Raw genomic sequence first — 16,559 nt, forward strand, 5'->3', positions numbered from 1 at the left:
GGGTAAAAACCGTAGAGGGAGACCAAGAGATGAATACACTAAACAGATTCAGAAGGATGTAGGTTGCAGTTGGTACTGGGAAATGAAGAAGCTTGTACAGGATAGAGTAGCATGGAGAGCTGCATCAAACTAGTCTTTGGACTGAAGACCACAACAACAACAACAACAACGCGTCTATTGGTGTATGCACTCTGCCTTGATCGCTTCTGTAGGCTGTGCTAGAAGCGGAGGGCGAAAGTTAACTGTCGTGTCATTGGGGCAAGTAGACAATTTCTTGGTCAGGTAGAGAGGCATCTGTAGCAGAGCCGTCTGTTGAGATCCTATCCCGTGACCACGTACTACGCTAAAGATACATTCGTGCAATTTATAATTTAAGGAGCAAACTCACCTGATAGTCGAGTGTCAAGATTCCGCCCCGGATTGAGGACGAGCCCGGTGCGCCGAACAGCCTGGGTGTGGCTTTTATGTGGTTTACCACATCCTAGTAGGTGAATGCCAGGCTGGTACCCAAGTCAATAACACGATTCGCAAAGATTTAGAAAACGTTTGCATAGTTTCACATGGGTCACACAGTAAGCAGACAGTAGAGGTACACAAATCCTGTCCCAGGGGATAAAGGGATGGGGATAGGATGGCCACCCTGTAACACTAACAGTGCCAAATCCCATAATAAACAAGCCGACTGCGTGTACAAATACGGGATAAGGGCAAATAAAAAGAAGATAATGTAAACAGCAACCAGACACAAGACTGGTATGAAAATCTTGTTTTTACATCAAACTATTACCGATTTTAGATTTATTAATCCACCTTCAGATGGCTCTTACAGATTGACTTGCTTGCTTACTGGGGTCTCGCTTTGCGCACGTTGTTGGTTTCGTGCGGTAAGACACTCAAAAAAATTTTCGTTCAGAATTCGGCAAACTTGGTGAGGTACTTTATTGTTAACCTTAACAGGAACATTCATGAGACGATTTTACAGTTAAAAAAACATGAAATGCGACGGAAAGGTACGTCGTGTACCTTTCAGTGCAACGAACTCGTCCTCTATTTGTGGTACGCATTTTAAAGTTAACGTAATTCGTCATGGTTTTGTTGTTGTGGCCTTCAGTCCGAAGATGCCTTCAGGACCTGTCGTATCAACGGATCCCATCTTCTAGTCAAGTTGTGTCACAAATTCTTTTTTTCTGAATTTGATTCAGTATGTCTTACAAGCTATTCGATGTGCCCATCTAATTTTCAGCATTCTTCTGTAACACCACGTTGCAAAAGTTTCTAATCTGTTCTTGTCTGAACCGTTTACGTCCGTGTTTCATTTACGAAAAAGGCTACACACCGTACAAATTCCTTCAAAAAAGAATACTTAACACTTAAATTTTCATTAAATGTTATCAAATTTCTTTTTTATTCTGAAACAATGTTCATGCTCTTGTTAGTATGCATTTTATAGCCTCTCTACTTCGGCCAACGGCATTATTTTGCTGTCAAACTAACAAAACTCGTCTACTTAGTACATTTACTGATGTAATTTTGTCATGAACGCCTGATTTAACTCAATTATATTCAATTGGTCTTGTTTTACATTTCTTGACATTCATTTTAAAGTTTTTCAAGACATAACTACTGCTCTTGCAAGTCTTCCGCGGTTTTTGACAGCATTACAAAGTCATCAACAAACCACAAAAGCCCGCATCTCGTGGTCGTGCGGTAGCGTTCTCGCTTCCCACGCCCGGGTTCCCGTGTTCGATTCCCGGCGGGGTCAGGGATTTTCTCTACCTCGTGATGGCTGGGTGTTGTGTGCTGTCCTTAGGTTAGTTAGGTTTAAGTAGTTCTAAGTTCTAGGGGACTTATGACCACAGCAGTTGAGTCCCATAGTGCTCAGAGCCATTTGAACCATTTGAAACCACAAAATTTATATACAGTGTGGTCCTTTGATCATGACCGGGCCAAATATCTCACGAAATAAGCGACAAACGAAAAAATTACAAAGAACGAAACTTGTCTAGCTTGAAGGGGGAACCAGATGGCGCTATGGTTGGCCAGCTAGATGGCGCTGCCATAGGTCAAACGGATATCAACTGCGTTTTTTTAAATAGGAACCCCCATTTTTTATTACTTATTCGTGTAGTACTTAAAGAAATATGAATGTTTTAGATGGACCACTTTTTTCGCTTTGTGACAGACGGCGCTGTAATAGTCACAAACATGTGGCTCACAATTTTAGACAAGCAGCTGGTGACAGGTAGGTCTTTTAAATTAAAATACAGAACGTAGGTACATTTGAACATTTTATTTCGGTTGATCCAATGTGATACATGTACCTTTGTGAACTTTTCATTTCTGACAACGCATGCTGTTACAGCGTGATTACCTGTAAATACCACATTAATGCAATAAATGCTCAAAATGACATTCGTCAACGTCCCTGCATTTGGCAATATGTGTAACGACATTACTCTCAACAGCGAGTAGTTCGCCTTCCGTAATGTTCGCACATGCATTGGCAATGCGCTGACGTATGTTGTCAGGCGTTGTCGGTGGATCACGGTAGCAAATATCCTACAACTTTCCCCACAGAAAGAAATCCGGGGACATGAGATCCGGTGAACGTGCGGGCCATAGTATGCTGCTTCGATGACCAATCCACCTGTCATGAAATATGCTATTCAATACCGCTTCAACCGCACGCGAGCTATTATCGCTTCAACCGCACGCCAGCTACGTGCCGGACATCCATCATGTTGGAAGTACATCACCATTCTGTCGTGCAGTGAAACATATTGTAGTAACATCGGTAGAACATTACGTAGGAAATCGGCATACATTGCACCATTTAGATTGCCATCGATAAAATGGGAGCTAATTATCATTCCTCCCATAATGCCGTACCATACATTAACACGCCAAGGTCGCTGATGTTCCACTTGTCGTAGCCATCGTGGATTTTCCGTTGCCCAATAGTGCATATTATGCCGGTTTACGTTACCGCTGTTGGTGAGTGACGCTTCGTCGCTAAATAGAACGCTTGCAAAAAATCTGTCATCGCCCCGTAATTTCTCTTGTGCCCAGTGGCAGAACTGTACACGACGTTCAAAGTCGTCGCCATGCAACTCCTGGTGCATAGAAATATTGTACGGGTGCAATCGATGTTGATGTAGCATTTTCAACACCGACGTTTTTCAGATTCCCGATTCTCGCACAATTTGTCTGCTACTGATGTGCGGATTAGCCGCGACAGCATCTAAAACACCTACTTGGGCATCATCATTTGTTGCAGGTCGTGGTTGACGTTTCACATGTGGCTGGACACTTCCTGTTTCCTTATATAACGTAACTATCCGGCGAACGGTCCGGACACTTGGATGATGCCGTCCAGGATACCGAGCAGCATACATAGCACACGCCCGTTGGCCATTTTGATCACAATAGCCACACATCAACACGATATCGACCTTTTCCGCAATTGGTAAACGGTCAATTTTAACATGGGTAATGTATCACGAAGCAAATACCGTCCGCACTGGCGGAATGTTGCCTGATACCACGTACTTAAACGTTTGTGACTATTACAGTGCCATCCATCACAAAGCGAAAAAGTGGCCCAACGAAAACATTCATATTTCTTTACGTACTGCACGAATATGTAATAAAAATAGGGATTCCTATTTTAAAAAAACGTAGTTGATATCCATTTGACCTAGGGCAGCGCCATCTGGTTTCCTCCTTCAAGATAGACGAGTTTCGTTCTTTGTAGTTTTTTCGTTTGATGCTTATTTCGTGAGATATTTGGCCCGCTGTACGTCAACTAATGCATTTTCCCCTCAAATCACTAAGATTTTATAAATCACCATGATTACCGTCAAGTAATTAAAAAGTTTTTAGAAAGCTAGACCACACGTTGGTCAAGCTGACACCCATTTTCCCACTTCTTACTCTTCGTTTGGCTATGAAAATTCGGACATAAATCCCTGCTGTAACTTCTACGGAGTGCTGTTTCCGCTCTGTTCAAACATTTGATCAAGAACGAATAATGAAAAACACAAATTGTAGATAATATGAAATACCCTCACATTTTTATTACTGATTTAACCTGTCTATTCATTGGTAACTATTCTTTGATCTGAATTTGAGGATAAAGATTAAAAAAAGAAAATATTAGTATTATTCTGTAAGATATTTGAAATTATTAATTGTTCGCTGTCAAAAAAACACTGGGTTAGTGAAATTACTTCGACCACTACGAAATATTTTAATTGTTATTAAGAAAAAAGGAAACAACACTCTTATCAGATCAGCGACTGTAGATCTACGGCTTAGTCGCTAAGATATAAACCCCACAAATTTCAGTCAATATTGATGCAAAATTGTATTCAGTGACTACTTACGGTGGCATTTAATGTGACACTTCAGCGTACAGACTGGGAGAGACGTAGAGAAATAAAAGGAAACGTGACACTTCCACACGGTATTCCGATCGAGGTGACGCAGTGGCTAGCACACTGGAACCACATTCGGGATTTCCCTAAATCGCTTCAGGCAAATGCCGGTATGGTTCCTTTGAAGGGACACGGCCGATTTCCTTACACATCGTTCCCTAATCCGGTGGGACCGATGACCTCGCTGTCTGGTCCCGTCCAACAAATCAACCAACGAACCAACAAATCCCTCTACTGTGCCAACCTCTTCATCTCAGAGCAGAGAGCAGCACCCCACACGGTATTGAAAATCGCCTTTTGTGTTGGTACGTGTTTCCAAATAAGTTGAGAGCCTGTTTCTGCATCTACATCCGCATTCTGCAAGCAACTGTGAAGTGCACGAGAACGGATAATTCGCGCTCTATCCGTCCCACTCGCGAATGCAGCTGGAGAAAAATGACTGCTTACAGGCCTCTTTCGACGCAGTCATCAGTTAATCTTGTCTTCTCAGTCCCCACCGGAGCGATACGCAGCAGGCTGGCTGTAGTATATTCATACATTGCTCACTTAATACCGCTTCTAGGAATTTTCTAGATACGAGGGGGTGTTAGGCAATGGCGACGAACAAATTTCTTCAATCGAGAGACCAGCTTCTTGATTCCGTCACTGAAGAATGTTTGACTTTGTTGACGGAGCCACAACCTCTCACCTGTTTGCGCCACTTCATCACTATCAAAGCGAAGTCCTCCTCTAAGGAGTTCTTTTAAGTTCTGGAAACAGATGAAAGACGGGTGGGGCCAAGTGGCGACTGTATGGAGGATGATCAGTGACACTGAACCAAAGGCGTCGAATTGTTACAGATGTGGTAGCGATCGTGTGTGTTCTGGCATTGTGATGCTAAAAGAGAAGATGCTCCATATGTGGACGATCTCTTCGAATTCATTTGAATTCGTGGTTTCCATTTTCTAACGGTCTTGCGGAACAATGCCGAGGGTATGATAGTCCGTTTGAGGCATGGATTCCAAATGCACCACACTCTGAACATCCTAGATCATTGTGGGCGTGACTTTTCCATGACTTGAACTTTTCTGGCGTTCTTTGTGGCGGAACTCCATGGATCCTCTCGTGTTTCGCACATGTGGAAGTTAGCACCGCCATTTCCTTCATTATGCGCAAGAACAACTAAACGTCGCACATTGCTGATGTCGATACAATCATCACTTCAGGACACAGTCTTCATTTTTGTACGGATTTCAGTTGCAAGCACGTTTTCTGCGATTAGAAACTCGATTACAGCACGCCATTTCCCACGCAGTGACGTAGTTACTACACACAGCCATGTTACACGGTACAATTCTGAGCCCTCTACCGGCAGCGGCTTGCAAGTTACGTCAGCGAAGATGGAAATTCGACCGAGTGATTTGCATGCCTTGTAATACTTCAGCCGATAAAGGGAACAGAATAAAAAAATCGGAGGCATTCCTTTTCACCTTGCCCTCCCAAGATACGTCAATACGGAGTATCTTCGCATGTAAGCCTGAGCCTCGGAGAATATTTAACTAATGGGACCCGTTACGTTATACGGTACGGTGGATGTTCAGCAGAAACGAAAGTGACATCGAGTGTGCCCAAGTAAACGTGGTGGGATCTTTTACGTTGCCAACATATACAAAAGTTTTACAAGACAGCGTCAGCAGTACTTCCAGGTGATCGATAAATGTCGCCTACAGCAATGCATCGTCGCTGAACGATCGTAAAAAAATGAGGAAACGTTTAGACCAAATTTACACTTTACGCAGTGCATGGTAGCTCTCTTTAAATGTGGAGAAACGCCACAAAATGCCTATAACAAGGTGAAACCACCGATTCTAGCCGACTACTACACTCACGCTCATAAATTAAGGATAATTGCTGAATGTGGTGCCACACAGCGTGACACTACACAAAACTGGCGTTAATAGCATACACACCATAGGGAACACACACGACACAGATCTGTAAGTCCAAGGTATTGGTGATAAGTTGAAAAAACCGTCCCGAAACACATGTGCTACAAAACGCCACTGTTTGCTGCACATGTACCCCGACATCAACATGGAATACGATCACTATGCAACGTAAAGAGGCCGCCCAACGGGTTCGCATACTCTGGATCAGGTGGTCGATCAGCTGCTGGGGTATAGCCTCCCATTCTTGCACCAGTGCCTGTCGGAGCTCCTGAAGTGTCGTAGGCGTTTGAAGACGTGCAGCGGCACGTCAACCGAGAGCACCCCAGACTTGCTCGATGGGATTTACGTCTGGAGAACAGGCAGACCACTCCATTCACCTGATATCTTCTGTTTAATGGTACTCCTCCATGATGGCAACTCGGTGGGGCCTTGCGTTATCATCCATCAGGAGGAAGGTGGGACCGGCTGCACTCATGAAAAGGTGGTGCAAAACGACATACCGGTGCACCTGACCTGTTACAGTTCCTCTGTCAAAGACATGCAGGGTTGTACGTGCACCAATCATAATCCCACCCCACACCATCAAACCACGACCTACATACAGGTCCCTTTCAAGGACATTAAGGAGTTGGTACCTGGTTCCTGGTTCACGCCAGGTGAAAACCCGTCGAGAATCACTGTTCAGACTATACCTGGACACGTCCGTCAACACCACTGTTCCAATGACCATGTACTGTGTTGTGGACACCAGGCTTTACGGGCTCTCCTGCGACCAGGGGTCAGTGGAACGCACCTTGAAGGTCTCCGGGCGAGAGACTGTGTGTCTGGAGACAACTGTTCCAGTGGCTGCGGTAAGGTACCGAGCAAGGCTACCTGTAGTACTCCGTGGCCGTCTGTGGGCACTCACGGTGAGGCATCGGTCTTCTTGTGGTGTCGTACACTGTGGACGTCCCGTACTGTAGCGCCTGGACACGTTTCCTGTCTGCTGGAATCGTTGCTATAATCTTGAGATCACACTTTGTGGCACACGGAGGGCCCGTGCTATGACCTACTGTGTTTGACCAGCCTCCAGTCGCCCTAGTATTCTACCCCTCATAACGTCATCAATATGTGTTCTTTGAGCCATTTTCAACATACACGCATCATTAGCACGTCTCAAAACGTCTGCACACTTACTCGCTGCACCGTACTCTGACATGCGCCGACACACCTGTGCGTATGTGGACTGCTGCCAGCGTCACCGTGCGACGAACGCAGGTCAAATGCACCGCATGGTCATACCCCGAGGTTATTTAAACCCGCAAAACGCCCACCAGAGTGTTGTTTCACCATGTATCAACATTACCCTTAATTTATGAGCATGAGTGTAGATTAATTGCGAATATCCACAACGTCACGTTGTAAGTAGGCTGTTTAGGTTTTCTTATTGCTAACGCCACCTCTGTATAAAAATCACTGGCTGTGCTGTGTGCAGTCTGTGTCTAGTTTGCATTGTTGTCTGCCATTGTAGTGTTGGGCAGCGGCAGCTGGATGTGAACAGCGTGTAGCGTTGCGCAGTTGGAGGTGAGCCGCCAGCAGTGGTGGATGTGGGGAGAGAAATGGCGGAGTTTTGATATTTGTAAGAATGGATGTTATGAACTCCTATATATATTATGACCTTTGATGACTATTAAGGTAAATACAGTGTTTGTTCTGTATTAAATTCTTTCATTTGCTAACTATGCCTATCAGTAGTTAGTGCCTTCTGTAGTTTGAATCTTTTATTTAGCTGGCAGTAGTGGCGCTCGCTTTATTGCAGTAGCTCGAGTAACCAAGATTTTTGTGAGGTAAGTGATTTGTGAAACGTATAGGTTAATGTTAGTCAGGGCCATTCTTTTGTATGGATTTTTGAAAGTCAGATTGCGTTGCGCTGAAAATATTGTGTGTATTGTAAGTATTAAGGGCTAATATTGAAAACACGTAAAAACCATTTTAGGGAATATTGGTGGAAAACATAGATTTGTTGGAACAATTCTAGGAAAACAAAATCTGTAACAAGACGATAATTCTACCATTTCCAGAGCATTGATACATTGGTCTACACTCCTCAACACGTAAGCATGATGTCAGATATCAGAGGAAATCACAGACGCACGGCTAGTGTAGTAACAGGACGCTATAGAAATGGTCACAGAGCATAAAAAGGGATATTTTCAAGAAGGGCGATTTACTCTTGGCAAAACTCTGCTGCTTGAATTTCAGAAGTAAGTTCGCCGCTTTACCTCCGAGGATGTCTCCCGCAGTCGGAGACGAAACGTCAGGAGAGAGTTTTATACTTCGACCACAGCCTATCAGCCCGGAAGTTTTAAGTGAAGAAGTAGGTCTATTGCTATAGTCAGTGAATGAGCGTAAGGCATCCGACACACGAACCCTGCTTGGACGCTCTTGCCAAGGTCCTAGTGGAGGGGTTCTGTCACTGTCTTCCACTGACCTGTTAGGAAGTATGAAGTGTCAAGTGTTTATCTCTACCGTGTTGATAACAGTGATGAGTGCTTCTACTGTGTAGTGTTGAGTGTGTGTCGTTGTGAACGAAGGGAAGAGGAATGATGAAACCCGGTGCCGGGACTTAACCTATTCGTCTCGAATAGCAGACAGGGGGCGTCTGAGCTTGAGGTCCTTATCCGACGCCGGATCACCATCAACAGCGTCCCATGCGATCGCTTCATGAGGCACTGTAGAGAAGTTTAAAATTTAACCCAGGAGACTGTCGCAAAGACTAGTGCTCAGGAACTTTGCCGACTTAATACAGGCAGTGAAAATTTTGTACCAGCAGTGTTCGACCCTGCTTACCTTCCAGTCGAGCGCCGACACACAGACGTGAGTTAGCGACCTCGGCTATGAAGGCGGATTTGCGTTAGTTTGCAGAAACATTATGCCAGGAAGACTTTGCTGTCACCATTGTAAATATCCTGTAGCGATCTAGAGAATAAGATAAGAGAGATTGGGGTGGGGGGTGGGGGGTCTACAGTGACACATCGATAGCCATTTTTGCCTCCTCAACACGTGAATAGAGTGCAACGTAAACACTCTGCCAACGTAAACACTCTGCCAACGTAAACACTCTGCCGTGCGTTGTACATTCTCTAGTGAAATATACTTGTAAATGTACACCGCTTTAAGAAGAACCGAACTCATTACATGCATACCCCCTCCCCCATGCCTCTTCGCAGAAGCTAGCGACGAAAGTGCAGTAAAACCAGTGGGTGGAAGCCACCAGCAGAAACGGCGATGTCGGTTTCATCTGACGCACAGTCTATGGGGAATGTTTTCTGGGATCCAGAGTAGTTTGATAACACCAAGAAGCGTAAAACAATAGTTGGTAGAAACAACCAAAGTCTTCCGGACCAAGATGATAACAAAAAAAGAAGAAAAAAAACGCGGGATGAGGCCTGAGTTGCCTCAGAAGCAAATTCTGGTTCATCGAAACAGTACGTTTGCCCAGAAAGGTGACGCAGCAATGAGCAAACTGAAGGGCATCAAGTATTGACAGATGAAACGTACATTTTATTCAATATATTTACATTGTCATATCCACGAGTTCCGACATCGAAAAAAATTTGTGGTAGCGAAACATTAAAGAGGACACAGGGGCCGTACATTCTCTTTTTTTTTTTTTCAATTTTTCCAGGTTCGCTTCACGGTGCGATTCGTCATCACATCCAAGTCACGCCGATGGACTGACCAAGGTGTGACGATTACCTGGTACGTTTCCATTCGTCTTGATGATCTGTCTTTCTTTCTTTCTCTCTCTCTCTCTCTCTCTCTCTCTCTCTCTCTCTCTCTCTCACACACACACACACACACACACACACACACACGCACGCACTGAGACACATACACAGAGAGACATGCACGCTCGCTCGCTACCTTTCGAACACATAAGGTATCTCTAATTAAATTGCTCATACGTGTGGAATTCACTTACTGAAAAAGCTTTGGTCGAAATATACTGACCTAAATGGAACCTCTGCAAAAAAGTGACTGAATGTCGCGCCTTAACGTGCAGTTTATCCTCTGAAGACAATAAATGTTGTATTTTCTCTCTTATCTCAGCTTCGCGCTGAAATGGATACGACGACACTCATTTTCAAAAAATTCCTGGCTAAATTTAACAGTCTGCTTGCAGGTACCAGCAGCATCGAAATACAAAAATTAGCTTGCACGAGCAAACGTCAAGAATGGAAATACTTCTATCATCGGAACAGTTGGCTTTTCTGCTACTTCAATTACGTCTAGTCGGAGCCACGACTAAATGACAGTTTCTATTTTTATTACAGTTAACACGTCTACAATCGTATTGGATTTTGTGAATACACACACTTTACGAATATTCGAAGAAAACTGAAGTTGAATTTAAAATGAAATAATGTTTCAATAATTTGGAAACATTGATAAAATATCTCATTATAACTCTGCCCCTATAAATTAATTTCTCTGCTGCTTCGAGACATACTTTTGGAAAGTAACAGGATGGCATAACTGCGCCTGTGAGCTCGGTGCACAGTTGAGTCAGAGATAACTGATGTCTTAGAGAGAGAGAGAAAGAGAGAGAGAGAGAGAGAGAGAGAGAGAGAGAGAGAGAGAGGGGGGGGGGGGACGGAGAGGGAGATCGCGACCATGAATGGAATCGTTGCAAGTGGCGCGTGACTGGGAAATCGATAGACCTTATACCGGCCAGCTACGTGACTTGAATGTGATGATGAGTCACACTTTGAGGCGAATCTGTGATGCGCTGCAACCAAACTTACAACGTTAATTCGTGTGTATGGAAGTGTGCTCCACTAGGGAGAACTTGAAGACTCGAACACCAGCGTGTAGCATCCAGCATAAGCAATGGATGGGTAATTGTAGCCACCACCTAAATCACTGAAAACATAAATTTCTGACAGACAGTAATTCCTCATCCTTTATCGGTAAGGCAACACACGCTCCACGGGTACAGTAGAGAAACTGCAGTAACAACCAACAGAATGTTACACGTCTGACGACACCGAATTTGGGTCAAACTTGGAAAGGCAACGAAACATTTATTCTGAACAAATGCCTGGAAGCATGTAAACAACACTTTTAAGCTTACAATTAAGCATAGCGCAAAGGAATGCTCTTTTCCGACTGGGATCGTCACTGAAAATAAAATAATATTCATCTTGTGTATGTCAACAAACAAAATGTTATGGAAATGAATTGAGCTAATCCTTGTTAATTTGACGCCAATGAATTCCAAAGTGGCATTAAAATTCGCATATAACCTCTGTAAGTTGCAGCAGTTTTTCACTAAATATCGAGCCCTATATATAAGCAGTTGGTACCATTAACTGACAGTCTCATAATTTTCACAGCATGGTGTCATCACGGGATCAGGTTCATGCTTCGAACCTATTTATTACGTGAACGTTAGATTTGTGTCCATTTAAGAATCTTCAGTTATTAAGAATTGTTGTAATAAAGTGGTTGTAATTTGAAGCTTATTGAAATGATATCAAAGGAAATCGACACGTCCACATACGAAAGACATTGTGACCGGCTACGCGTGATGCCAGTAGGAAGTTTATAGAGATTTAAAGTTATTTTCATACTATTAGAACTGTAGTCCGGGAACCAGTAGCGTTGTTTCCTGTGCAAGGATAACAGCCCTGCTAAGGACAAATGCTATTCACAGAATAGATAGTCATTAACTCGTGGGATAAAAAATGTTGTGCACAATCCATTGATAGAGCCAAGCGAAGTTTTGCTTCCGCGACTACTACAAAAATGGTTCAAATGGCTCTGAGCACTATGGGACTCAACTGCTGTGGTCATAAGTCCCCTAGAACTTAGAACTACTTAAACCTAACTAACCTAAGGACAGCACACAACACCCAGCCATCACGAGGCAGAGAAAACCCCTGACCCCGCCGGGAATCGAACCCGGGAACCCGGGCGTGGGAAGCGAGAACGCTACCCCACGACCAGACTACTACAACTCCCGGGTTCGATACCCGGCGGGGTCAGGGATTTTCTCTGCCTCGTGATGACTGGACGTTGTGTGATGTCCTTAGGTTAGTTAGGTTTAAGTAGTTCTAAGTTCTAGGGGACTGATGACCACAGATGTTAAGTCCCATAGTGCTCAGAGCCAGAGCCACTACTACAACACCGGGGCTTATAAAAAACTGTATAACAACTTTAAATGTAAATGACTCAGCTCCTTCTTACTTACATCAGAGGTTCCTTAGGCTGAGTTCCGAAAAATCAGATCAGTGTTTAGCCATTCACTGAAACTCAGTTTTAATTATCACTAAAGGTAAAGCGAAAACAATATGATCGTATCTTAAGAAATGTCTCAGATAGTTTTCTGGGAAACGTAAAAGCAGAAAATTTCAAAGACCTAATAGACGATGTTATGCATTAGTATAAATAGTTATTATGTTCCATGTCATTAAAAATGCACCTTTGGCAGTAACATCAGGTTTTTTTTCAGCAAAAATTGCAGTGGTACAAGCGATAAACGTAGCGAACGCAGCATGTTTCACCAGTGGAGACAGGTACCAAGGGAAATCCCTTATCGCTACGTTACGTGATTTTATCGTCGCGTGATGAAACGGCAGCTCCTACAAAACTTCCCTACAGGCAGGCCAGAAAGAGGCGCTCTTTATGGATATTTTATGCTTTTTATATTTTTATCTTTTTTGAAAGACACATGAAATAAACACCATTACTTCAAAATCAGGAACAAACTATAAATTTAAGCTCCATTTTATGTTTCTGTGAAACGAAAAAAACATAAATAAAACATATTCTGTTCACCGTAACATTGAACGTTTCTCAATTTTGTAGAACAATGTTGTTACTGTAATCTTTGTTGACTTACGCTTTACAATCTTTCATGGCATTTGTTTGAGGCTGAGGATTTTTTCCAATAGAAAATTGCGAGAGAGGAAGACTAGGAGTTCTGAGTAATGAAGTTTATCCCAGCCAGACTCCGGGAAACACTTTAATGTTTAACATCCACTTCAGAGACTATATGATCTACAGTGATGGTACAGTCGTTAATAAATCTACATCATTTAAAAGACAAGGTCAGAATGATGTGGACAAGTGCTTTGATTGGTTTTGTCGCATGCTTCATCTTCAACAGTGGGTCCTTGTTATCAAAGCAGCAAAGCTACACAGTTTCGTGCTACTGTTGTGCAGGTCAGAGAAAGAACGCGAAATGTAATATCAACGGTTCTTTGTAGATCCAGAGAGTTAACCGTTCATCAACTTTGAGTCGGTCGCCGACATCATCACATTCGACTTTTGCAGCAGAAGAACTGTACAATACATCGTGGCGTTGATTATCGAAAGTAAATGGTCGAGCTTGCATTACTTTTAATGACAGTGGCGTAAGTAGATAATTAATTATGCTGATGCGAACCTTGAAGAGAAATCTTGTATCTACTCTCCTTCGCGCTTCAACATTTCATTTACAAATTGTAATGCTAACCGTTGTCCGTACACTTTAGAGCTGTCAACAACACAAACTTAACCGCGAACGAGTTTTCAAAACTCTCCACAATGGCGTTACTTGAATGCTAGATCAAGACTAGCTCTACTTACGGCGTTCTTAGGGCTACATGATGACTTCTCACACGTTTAACATATTCGCACATCCTCGGTTGTACCTCACGATTCCCTTTACAAAGGCAGAAATTTCCAGATGTTATTACCCGTCGGGAAATTAACATGGGACACACTTCGAACCGTATTTACATATTCACTATGTGAAAACAGCTGAAGGAAGAATTTGTATCAGGGAGTCGTCCTATTTACCGCTAGTATCAGGTTTAAGCAAGAAGTGACGTTTCCATTAGAAACAATAGACGGCGTTCAAGTCATTTTTATTAATAGCAAGCAAACGAGTCATTTACAAATCGCGCACAGGCCGTGCTACTCTTGGGTGTAGCGGTAGATAGCAGCGGCTGGGGTAACAAATGGACCACGTGGGAATATATGATGAGAGTAGCAAGCGCTGATCGTGAAATATGGAGTAGCCTCACCTCCAAAAAGCTGACGACATGAATATAATCATGTTTAAAAACATACACTACTTAGACACGTAATGTTTCACTGATCATAAAAATGCCCACAGTGATACATAAATTGATATTAAATACAATTTAGTAATATTTAGTGTGAATTGTACTGTGAAACCGATTACGCGCGACAGTTTACGAAGATGCACGAAGGTGAGTTAAAAATTATGAAAATATCAGGTCAGTGGAGTGGTGGTCTCCAGTAGTACTGGAAGTCAATGTAGTGGAATTAGGACATCTACAAGTTGAGGAAGTATTAATTCAACTGTTCAACATTAGAAAATTCGGTGTATTACACAGGTACAAGTAAAGTAAGTTGAAGAATATTGTGTGTTACTTTTGGTGATGCAGTGATGCCGATTCTGTGTATCTTGCGATTGTTCGTTGATAATGAACTGTTGTTTGGATGGTTGGTTTGCAGATTAAAAGGACCAAACTGGAAGGTTATCAGTCCCTAATGAACTGCTTTCACCACTGCACGCAAAGCTAGATAAAGGTGTGCTACAGAAAAAAAAGTATTCTGAGTAAAGCAAAATATCCGCTCATGCAACGAAAGTTATTCTTAATGAAAGAAATGGTTGGAACACTGTCGCAAGTTGCATTATTAGTCTCCTTTATTTATTGATGGCTACTACTTTCGGCCTTGCGTCTGTTCTCAATAAAAAGCCCGAGCAACTCACGATCAATAAATAAAGGAGACTCTCTTAATGCGACTTACGGCAGTATTCCAACCATTTTTTAAAATTAGAGTTGGCGACCCACTTCACATCCGCTGTGCTGGAGATCTGTAAGTGGCTCATTCTCGCACATAGATTTAAAGTCGCAACAGGTCAGGGAACCGCAAGACACGCCACACGGCGGCTGTTGAGAAGCAGTGGAACGCCGCAGTTACAGCTGAAACTGTTGGTAAGTATGTGAAGTAATATGCAGACTGCCTTACTGTTCCATGTTTCGGTCGCTGGAGGGTAAGTAAATATCATTGGCGGAGAGTGTATTAGGGAATGACAGAAGCAGCATGTGATCTTGGTAGTTTATAGTAACTTAAGGTACGGAATCCAGTAAACAGGGATCGTAACGAAGAGTCTACAAAAATACACAACGCTAAACTTGTTGCTTGATTCTTTCATCCTAACATTGAATCATTACTGCACATCAGATATGAGACGTGCAGTAAACCACTACAGCTGTGACATTTTTTGCAGACCCCCTCTACATTGTGAGACTGGCTCCTCGTGGGGCTGCTGAAGCACAGTGTTAACTAGCGAGCCTCATGCCGGCGGGGTTTGATATAGTGCGGTTTCAACCTGCCGGAAGTTCTTAAAGTTCAGTTTTATCGGCGGCACTTGCTCTGGGAGTAGTTGATAAAGTACAAGTTGTTTGGCGTGCCTTACCTGGCTGGAGCTCGATGGCAGAGAAGGTCTCAGGATCTCCTGCGGTTGTGCTCCGCGGTGAGCTGCGACCCCAGGCTCGGCTTCGGACCTGTGCGATGAGTTCCTATTAGTCACCGATTACAAATAAGCGTACAATTGTCTTATTATTTAGAGTTTTAACTGTTTCATCTTGCAGTGGACCTCTTAAGCAGATTCGTTCCTACGCAATTATGTCGCACGAATCTGAAGCAGAGGTCAAGAAATCATAGGTGACTGAGGAAATATTCGAGTTTAAGGACGGAAGAATAGGGTTCTTTAGGAATGGATTTAATAGTAAATGTAACACGCCAAATCCTAATAAATGTGCGGGTCATGTAAAGATAATGAAAAAGATGTGGCTGTGGAAAAAATCGACACATAATGTAGCACCTTCCTGATGTTGGTAGACACTCAAAGACCGCATTATCTACAGAGCACGACCTGGCCTACAGGACAGGTGAAATAAACGCGGCGCACATTGTGGCAACTAGCTTCAAAACGTGGCCGGAATAGAGACAGAAAAAGGCACACCTTCAGACTTTACTACCGCGATACCTTGGGTAGATAGCACAGGTGCATACTTATCTCTTGCAGTGCAGGCATTCCAGTAACAATTCGATGAGATGCGAGCCGTTACGATTGCCGGTGTACAGTGACTCGGACAAGAAGACATGTTTCAGATATTGCTTGTGTGGT

General features: G+C 43.2%; 1 protein-coding gene across 3 annotated transcripts in view; it reads right to left on the minus strand.

Annotated features, from left to right (window-relative positions):
* Window positions 1–16,559, minus strand: part of LOC126481055 (uncharacterized) — a 1,230,708-nt gene that overhangs the window by 645,312 nt on the left and 568,837 nt on the right. For all 3 annotated transcript variants that reach the window (XM_050104539.1, XM_050104538.1, XM_050104537.1), the window contains one exon: window positions 15,846–15,933. The gene's annotated coding sequence lies outside the window, so the exon portion shown is untranslated. The remainder of the gene's footprint in view (window positions 1–15,845; window positions 15,934–16,559) is intronic.

This window comes from Schistocerca serialis, chromosome 5 (assembly GCF_023864345.2).
Source record: "Schistocerca serialis cubense isolate TAMUIC-IGC-003099 chromosome 5, iqSchSeri2.2, whole genome shotgun sequence".
Classification (NCBI taxonomy): Eukaryota; Metazoa; Arthropoda; class Insecta; order Orthoptera; family Acrididae; genus Schistocerca; species Schistocerca serialis.